The following is a 10,701-nucleotide window of genomic DNA, read 5'->3' as shown; positions in this document are numbered from 1 at the left end:
TGCCCCGTCTCTCTCCCAAGCTCCGGTAAAGAGGGGAGCCCTGGTGCCTCTTGGAAGTCCCAGGATCCTTTCCCTAATCAGTTTTTTAATAACGGCTATTTCCCCGAGTTTGATCTTGTTTTCAGGGTAACTCTCAATAATAAGTGCCACCCTGACTATTCCATTAGTCGCCTGTGCAAAGGACCCTTGGTCATTGACCTTGGGCTTCTTGTCCAGCTGTTTTTCTGAGGGACTGGGGGTCGTGAGATCCGGTCTGGGGCGCTTTTGCGTCCCTGATGGACCCGCCTCCCCCCGAGCTCCTGTTACGCCTCCAGAGGCAGCATCCGATTCAGAGGTCTCTTCAGCCCTCTCTCTCGCCCGCTGCCTCTTCAGCTTTCTTCTTGCAGCCCCACTCATTTTCGGGCGTGGCTCTGCGAGTTTTCTTGCCACGGAATCGGACCGAGCGTCGGTACTCGATCCCGCGTCGTTTCCTCCTTCTCTAGGTTCACTTCCTAAGGAAGCCACCCCCTGGAGAAGGTCATCTATTTTTTGCTTTTTTTTTGTACCAGTGTCCATGCTTGTTCCCACGAATACCGCGGTCGCGCGATCTCACCCGGGCAGAGCCGCGATTGCCCGGGGCTCGGCAGCGTACTCCCGGAGGTCGCCCGGTATCCGGGAGGCATCGTTCATGACACAGCTCCCCCTGTACCACGCAGCCCTCAGCACGGTTGTTAACACCTTGGCTTGGGGGGTTCCTCTTAGATGACTGCGGCCGGGAAACATCCCTGAGCGGATGACTCGACCGCAGCCACAGCCCCACCACCAACGACAAGGTGGGAACCCATGCGGGGGGACAGAGAACTTAAAACAAAAATAAAATAAAAAGAATTTAGTTGTATGTCACCAATTCTGAGTTTATTTTCAGATGCAAAAATAATTCAGAGTTTAGTTGAGTAAAGAATTCGCTTTGCAGCTAAAAATTAACTCAGAATTACATACGATTCAAGTGACATACGACTGAATTCTTTTTGAATTCTCTATGCTATCTGGGTTGCCTTTACAATATGCACGTATAGGCATACACAAAGTGTTTAACAATAAATGGCACTATTCTCTTTAAATTATATCAATCCGAACGATAAAGTTCTCTATCATCTTTTACATGGAAAATTTCACATAGAATTTGTGAAGTACAGATTTTGTAGTGAAATCTTACATACATTGGCTAAAAACAGTCAGATATAAAACAACAGTACAGTAAGAGTATTTCCATTGAAAATCAGCGAATACTCAATGATTATCAGTGAAATACTTCTTTTACAGATTTAATCAGAAACATTGTCACTAATTTATTTGGTAATTATGCATTTTAACGAAGCAACTTCCAATGGCCTTGATCTTGACATATGTTATAGAGGTCACCCTCCTGAGTAATCCTCAAAAAGTTTTAGGCGGGGCTCGTTCTTACAAAATTATTAACAAAAGGAGTTGCATTAAATGAATGTAATTTTTGGACACCGTATATACAAAAACAACGAATTTGTAAGCTAGGAAGATGCTTGCTACATACATACACACACACACACACACACACACATTGCTTGGCTGCCTGTGCGTTCGCCCGCCCGACACTCAGTGGTCTAGATTTCGAAAAAGATGGCCAAAAATGCAAAAAATGAAAGTCATAATTATGAGTTTTGTATCATAAAATCTTATAGAGAGGGTATTATTGCATGTTATTCCAAAGGGAAAATGGGGATCCTTTATATCTGCGATGCTACGTTGTTTCGAAGTGAGAGCTCTCAGAACTTAGTCAGTCTTACTTCGCGCGTCCAAAATATTTAAGATTTTCAAGTGCGTATAACTTTTTATTGGAGTATCTTTTTTCAATTTTGCTTGATGGAGGATATCAACGAAAGTATGTAGAACATTCGTATATATTACGTTTTCATAAATGCATATTCAGCGTGCATTAAAAATCATGTCAAAGACATGCCTGCACTATTGCTCCTCTTATAAAAACTTTTACCGTAAATCATCGAAAAATTTATCACGCCACGCCAGCTGCGAAATTGTTACATGGAACATAAAAGTTAAGATGTTAAGATGTTAAAATTTATAATGAAATTTTGAAGAAAATTTTGCCTGTTACTGCTCCTATCATTGTGAGGCCATTTTGAATACAGCGGCGCCGAGCCAGCTGTACGGTTAGACTCGATGCGCAGGCACGTAGAGGGATTGGGGATTACCTGCTCTTGAAAGATCAATAATAAAGATATAATTTTTCAATAAGATAATTTAAATGTATATATCGGGTGTCTTATTTTAACATATAAGACAATTTGAATGCATATGCTTATTTTAATATATCGTTGAATTTTCATACATTTTTGCAATTAAAAATAAATAAAAAGTAAGAATATATAATGCTTATAAACCTTAGAGCTTTTAATTTTCCTTGATGAGTCTGACAATTCTTTAGAAATTTCTGATAATCATGATTCTATTTTTGACTTCGAAGACTAATTTTTTAAAGTTGATGTATTTATTGCATAATAAAATTTAGTTGTCTATCGCACAATAACTGTTACTCTGCGAAAATTTTGGAAATAAAAATCAATCAAATCACATACGTTGTTCTTAATTTTGCAATTGTAATCTTGTAATCATAATTAGCAACTTTGAATATCCTTATACACCAATTTAGATGAAATTCCGAACAATTGTTTGGCCATATTGGATCCGCCATTTTGAATTTTAATATTTTCATATCAAATTCGTAATCAACGACCTCGAAGACCGAATTATATACATATTTTCGTTTAAATCTAAAATCTCTTTCTATTTTTGGCTATTCTTTTTGCGATCCAGACTACTGTGGCGACAGGGCGAGTTCGCGGTCGGTGCGTGTGTGCTATTATATACACATATGTACCTAACGCGAGCCCGCCCTGTCGGACGGGCGAGCGCACGGATAGTTTTGTGTGTGTGTGTGTGTGTGTGTGTGTGCGCGCGAGCGCACGCGCGTGCGTGTGTGCGTGCGTGCGTACGTGAGTGCGTGTGCATGTGCATATGCGTGTGAAAATCTACAGATTAAATGAACAACTTTTTTTGTTAATAATTTCTTAAGAAACAACGAGCGCCGCCTAAAATTTTTTTAGAGTTACTCAGAAAGATAACCTCTATAACATATATCAAGATCAAGGTCATTGGGGGTTGCTCTGTTAAAATGCATAATTACCATTTATTTTAAAAGAACATTTTATTTTGGATAATGGAGTTGTGCAATTAAGTATCATGCACCATCTTCCGTTGCCAGCAGATCGTCAACAAATTCGATTTTTAATAAGACCTTGCCTACCCAGTTCTTCCTATTGCTTTCATATTGCAGCGAATTCATTAGTTAATATTGTTTAATTAATTTCTTACCAACTATTGTTATGAAATTACAAAATAGTAAAGAAGTTTCCCGTTCAGTCTGATACAGTCTAACAGCTTTCGAGCGTTGCGTCATTCATATATATGCATTTCACGCGGGAAAGAGAGTTTAATAAAAAATATTATAGTCCCACAATCACGACAGTCGTATGCGATAGAAAACCGACTCGGAATTTCGTTGAAAGTAACGGTTAATGATGCTGGAGCAAGGACATTGTGATGCAACGATAATAGTATAATACGAGTAGTATTACACATATCGTATGGAATCGACAAAGTAGCTTGATAAAATATAACAGGGTCATGCATTAATGAACTCGAAAACGTAGTTAATAACTACAGGAATTCCCGTCTCTATTTAATTATTTCTATGCTGCCAGAGTTTGCAACATGGTTTTAAGATCGCACGCCGTTCAACACGCAGAATATAAACGATGAAAAATTATAGACATTAGCTCACTAACATTTTATTGCCAACGCCATGTGGCGATGGTGATGTAAATGATACATCAACACGTTCTACTATATATATATATAATAATATTTGTTGATATTAATACAAAAATAATTCAATAGATATATTCTTTAATTTGTTATCTTAGCTTCTCTCAGTATTGTGACTAAACGCTAAGCATTTCTTCTTCATAGTCGTAACTCGATTTCGAGTGATGTGATCCTTTCTGGAGTTCAGGAATCAACAACAGTCCTTCATGCTTCTTTATTCTCTGCTGTTCTTATTATTTTCATTACAAATAAATTAGTCAGGCTCTTTATTTGATCTATAAATCGCACAAGTAACCGGCCTTTTCTTCTTTTTCCGTCAACCTTGCTTTGTATGCATAGTTTCTTCATCCTACCTTGTCTGATTACGTGACCAAAGAAACGCAATATGTGATGTTGAATTGTCGCTAGAAAGCGTTGATTGGCTTCAATGTGTAGTTCTCTTAGGATAAACAGATTTGTTCTTCGCTCAACCCAGGGAATTCTCAACATTTGTCGGTAGCAAATCATCTCGAAAGCCTCAATGCGTCTACGACATGCTGTATTAAGTGTCCAAGATTCAAAGTCGTATGTGGCAATAGGGAACACTAGTGTCAACTAATCTGTTTTCGTAATACGATCTTTCCATATTCTGGTAAGTTGGAGAAAAACTGATTTTAAAGCACTTGATATAAATCACCAAACAATTTGTTAAATAAAATAAACCTTATTCTCTATCTAGTAATACTTATCATATTATATGATAAATACATAAAATGATAAAATACAGGGTGGTGCAAAAAAAACGAACAATTGTTAAACATTTCTAAAAATTTTATTTTCAAATTTTAAATTTATTTCGACATGGAATTACAAAAATTTTACGAAGATTTTCCCTGATCTCCTTTATAAAGTCTAAAAAGATAAAAGAAAAAAAATTAAATTTAAAAAGTTATAAATTTTTTAAACCAATTCGTTTCTTTTGCGCCACCGTGTACTTTGATAACAATAAAATTATTTTACAATTATTATCAAGTTATTTGGTATTATTTATTTACTAAAATATTTAACTGATTCAACTAAACAAAGATTTTGTTTTACTAATTATTTTATAATTATTACTTTTATAATTAATTGATAACTATTGACGTGGCTATTTTTTTTCATAAAACGCCAGTCACTTTGATTTAGTACAGAAGACGAAATATTCTTCCCAGCTGTGAACAGTGGATATCGCGTCTTAGCCGTGAAGCAAGCAGGATGCGAGCCTTGACTAGCGAATATTTTGTATTTACTCCATGCAGTAGTATGTCACGATAAGTTAGGTCATTAGTAAAGAAGGACAACCGGAGCTCTCTCTCTATCTCTTTCTTTCTCTCTTTTTGGTTGCAGGCCTTATACTTGCGGCCTTTTCATTACAACTAGATAATATGAAGGGAATGTATGAGGAAAATAGTTCAGAATATTCGAGATAGTATGAGAGGAAATTTTACGAGGAAAAATCACAAGAAAATTAAGTTAAGAGTACCAAGATAATATAGAAAAAATTATATATAGGGAAGTCACAGGAAAATTAAATTTAAAGTACTCGAGATAGTATGAGTAAAATTTTATGAAGAGAATAAAATCTTGAAAAATTCCAAAGTGCGTTCCAAAAATTACTGGTCCAAACTTGTTCGAATGCGTCTTAACGTAATGGCGGTTAGGCCGGAACTTAAGACTATCGGAGCAAAGGAGGACCGAGTATCAGGAGACTCGAGTGGCCGTAAATCCAGATGGAAAATCCAGAAAGGAAAACCCGTGTCCGGGGCCTGAATCAAAGATAATCGCTCAGTACTAATCGTAATAGGAAAAGGCCAACAAGAAAGACCAATACGGTGTTTTTGTAGATCCAGAGTCTAGCTGTTATCGGAGACCGGTCAGAGGACAGATGAAAATGGTATCGTTTGATATCAAAATGACATCACTTTTATATCATTTTGACGTCATTTTGATTTTTATATGAATTTGTGTTCTACCTGGAGTTGCTATCATGATCTTTATGGGTCACGATCGTTACATTCGTTATCGAACTCGATGGTTGCGAGCGAAGAGAAATTATATTGTTTTGGTATTTGAAACTCTCATTCATGAACATTAGATTTGGTTTCCAAGTTTGAACCGCATGAATTCTTCTTTGTCTGATTCCGACATCGGATCGTTCTTCTCTGATGAAACGAACTGAAATGTTCGCGAAACGTCGGGATCAGACAAAAAAGAATTCACGCGGCTCAAACCCGGAAACCAAATCTATAATTATATTGCTGTCGACAATAAAGCCCAGATATTTGCCATCTGATTGGACGGAGTCAAAATCATTTTCCGATTCCATCTAACCTAGCACCTCCGACAGCAAACTAGCTCCTCTACAGTAGGGCGAAGCTGAGCACTCGATATTAGCTGCGTTCAGCATTGTAAATCGAAGACATCGGATTACCTCGAAAATGCATAGAAGTGAAAGAGATACGAAATTTTGTATCTTTTTCATTTCTATTTTTATTTCGGGCTTGCCTGAATGACGCCTAGACAGAAATGGGGAAAAACTATCTAGGGCCTTTATAAGCCTTCTTTTAAATTCCTACCAGGGATGTCACCAATTCTAAATTCATTTTCAGATACAAGAAGAATTCTTCAGAGTTCAGTTCAGTGAAAAGAATTCTTTTTGCATCTAAAAATGAACTCAGAATTGATGACACACGACTGAATTCTTTTTGAATTATCTGTGCTATCTGAATAGATATTTATCGAATAATCTGTGCCGTTAGAATCAAGACCATCGACTATTTTTACAAGTATCTCAAGTTCAATCAAATATCGGCGAAGTCTTCCGTGAATTATCCCGCAATATGGACGATTGGCCTGAAAAGAATGGAATTCGCCTCGTCCTCACGATGGAGAGTGGAGAAAGGAAGCTCACGCTGGACGCGTTTTCGTCGCCCGCGGCTATGCCGACGTGGATTTTGCCGGTCAATCAGAAAGCAGCTATCCGTGATGAAACATATCGGCGTCGTCGATTGGAGTACGATGTATGTATCGCATTGATGATCCTGATTCCCTAACGTAATAACGCTGCCCCTTGCGTACGTCATTAGTCATCTTTCGTTGCACAAATCCCGACTTCCTCTCGAGAGAGAACCACGATTCGGTCGTTGCTTCAACGCTCCGAGCTCTAACTCCGATCCTACGATCTGTTTTTGTTGCTGGTAATAACAGATCTTTCGTAAGGTTTATACGCTGACTTTGTATTCCTGTTGATATGAGATCGTGATCCAATAAGAACCGTCTAATGTCCATCTTGTCACGATTTATCACAACGGTAACGACGCGCCTCGCCGAAATTACGAAGATCAAGTTGAACAAAATTGTATATATATATTGAAAAAAGGAGATTTCGTACTAAAATTACAAGTACTAAAATTTAGTTGTTGCTGAATTATTTAGTCAAATAATGCCGGTCAAATATAAAGTAGTAATTAGAAAATAATTTAATTATATAAAGCAAATATATTAGTATAATTCTCAGATTTAGTACCAAGATTTAGTTGCTTGATCTAAAGTGATGATCAAACTAGATTCTGGAAATTTAATACTCAATTTCTGCAGAAAATGAAATATATTTGTTAACTATTACTAAAGTTTGTAACTTTTTTTATTTTATTCGAAATATCTTCATAATATTTAAACTACTTTAAAATATTTTCATTTTTATTTTTTACATCGACGCTTTTTATCGCCTCATATGTGAAGTCCGTGGTTTTATTCGATCCTGTAGCGATTACTCAGTCCTTTCTCAAATCTGTTCTACCAATGTTTTATGATCAAACAACACCTGGTAAACTTTATGACAATATCTTTATACTCACCTTCATAATATATCCTTATAACTTTCAAGAAACGCGTGGCAATACTGTATTTACCAGCAAATATTAGAAGCAACTCAACAAGAATCGATATACGACGAATATCACTAGATTTTTATCACTGATATATATTAGTATAAGTATAGTTAATAGTTACCAAATATTTCGTTACCTTAACAAGATAAATATTAATAGTTATCAAATATTTTATTAAACAGAATTGCCGTATCTCCGTTTTTTAAATTTAGAAACTTAAGATTATCAGAAAAGTTTGCAGAATTGAGTAATTTCATAAAACTTATCAAATGTCCAATAGTCATCAAGTACTTGATAACAGATGTTAAACATTTGGTAACTATTACTAAAATTTTTAGTCTACTTGACTGTGATTGTATATAAAATTTACTATATATTTGGTTTATTATTATCATATTTAGTATTAGTTACCGAATTTTTACTTAAATTTTGCAACGAAATACATTTAGTAACAATTACAAGTCTTACAATTGCCAATACAATTACCAGTCTTTATTTCAATGTATACATGACGATTACGTATGCATCATGTATTGTGAATATATATTCGCCATTAAAGGAATGCTAAAACTAAAAACTTTACCGAAAACAGAATACCGAAATTTTTCTATAAATTTATGTCGTACTGTATATGGTTGTATATTATACAAAATTACAAATGTTTCTACGCAAAGAAAGTATGATACATACAATACAGTAATATTAGGTGTACAACTTTGCTTCCGCCGTTTTTTTTCCGAAATTCGAGGCTTTATTGTAAAAAACTGCTTATACATTTATGATTCAAGTATTGTCCATCGCTGGCCACTACTTTCTCCCATCTTTCGGGCAGCGTACGAATCCCGCGTCGAAAAAACTGGTCATCTTTTGAGGCGATCCACGAATCGATCCAATTTTTTACTTCTTCATAAGATTGGAAGTGCTGGTCAGCCAGGCCGTGTGCCATTGATCGAAACAAGTGATAGTCAAAGGGAGCAATGTCTGGAGAATACGGCGGGTGGGTAGGACTTCCCATTTCAACGTTTCCAAGTATGTCTTGACCACTTTCGCAACATGGAGTCGAGCATTGTCATGCTGCAAAATCACTTTATCGTGTCTCTCGTTGTATTGCGGCCGTTTGTCTTTCAATGCTCGGCTCAAACGCATCAATTGCGTTCGATACCGATTGCCTGTGATTGTTTCAGTCGGTTTTAACAGCTCATAATACACTACGCCGAGCTGGTCCCACCAAATACAGAGCATGACCTTGGAGCCGTGAATATTCGGTTTGGCCGTCGACGTGGAAGCATGGCCGGAAACTCCCCATGATTTTCTGCGCTTGCGGTTATCATAATGAACCCATTTTTCGTCCCCAGTCACAATGCGATGCAAAAATCCCTTCCGTCTTTGCCTTTCAAGCAGCTGTTCACAAGCAAACAAACGCCGTTCAACATCTCTCGGCTTCAATTCGTACGGCACCCAATTTCCTTGCTTCTGAATCATTCCCATGGCTTTGAGGCGTTTTAAAATGGCTTGTTGAGTCACTCCCAATGATCGTGCTAATTCTTCTTGATTTTGACACGAGTCTTAATCAAGTAATGCCTCTAATTCTGCATCTTCGAAAACCTCTCTCTTCCACCGTTATGTCGGTCTTCGACAATCAAAATCACCGTTCTTGAAACGTTGAAATCACTCACGACACGTTCTTTCACTAAAGAACGCGGCCTCACTATAAGTATTTAAGAGCATTCGATGAACCTCAGTCGCAGATTTCTTCATATTGAAGCAGAAAATTAAAACCTCCCGTAAATGACGAGCATTTTTTCGTAAACTGACATTTTCAATCGAGAATAACTTTGCAGACACAAATCGACTAATGTTTCTATGGAGTTATGTTGACAGATGCCCAAGTTTATTGTATGACGTCTATGATCTATTTATTTCGACCACCACTTACCGCTAAAGCCATCTATAGGAAAACGGCGGAAGCAAAGTTGTACACTTAATAGTATAAAGTATGATATACGACACAGTAAAAATATAAAAAAGTATAGATACAAAAATAAATAGGAGCATTATTCAATATGTGACTAAAATGAAAACAAAATTTTTAATGTAAAATCTCTTAGTCAGCATAATATTTGCCTAATCTAAAAATTCCGCAGTTTGTACATATCGAAAGTGTGGATGCTCCAAGCAGAAAAATTTTGAATGTCATCGCTGTATCTTTGAAGTTAAATTTACACTGAGAGAAAAATATGGTTACTTTCGCTCTCAACAAAACTGTTTTGTAAGTTTAACCACGAAAATAGTTAAAATAACCATCTTTCTAATAACACTTACTAAAACAATGGTTATTCAAACTATTTAAATAGTTAATGTTATTAGTAAGATGGTTATTCTAACTATTTTTGTGGTTAAAATTACAAAATAGTTGTGTTGGGGCCGAAAGTAACCATATTTTTCTCTCAATGTAGAAGCTTAAGAATATCCGAAAGTTTGCAAAAAGATTTCTACACATGCGTGGTCAAATTTTCCGCTAGATATAGTAAAACAAAGCAATATATATTTACGTAAGTTTTATATATACAAAAAATACAAAAAGGATAGTGTTAGTCTGTACGCTATCAATACTTCTCGAGTTTGTCATCAATTTCAGCATCCCCTTAAGTGAAATAACGCGAAAGTACGAAACACTATTTGTAAGTTGCGTAACGCTATATTGTATGCGCATTACGGATGTTATGGATAGCAAAAATGACGTTCAGAGGAGTGTAACGAGGAATATGATGTGTCAACGATAAGTGGATAATATAGCATCGTATCTTACGACATAAACACCACAGTTTCCTCGATTATGTTTAGTCGCGCGCTATATCGATTTGTTGCC

This window comes from Odontomachus brunneus, unplaced genomic scaffold, assembly GCF_010583005.1.
Source record: "Odontomachus brunneus isolate Ranch 3 - 2012 unplaced genomic scaffold, Obru_v1 Obru_scaffold_246, whole genome shotgun sequence".
NCBI lineage: Eukaryota > Metazoa > Arthropoda > Insecta > Hymenoptera > Formicidae > Odontomachus > Odontomachus brunneus.
Note: the sequence above shows the minus strand (reverse complement) of the source record.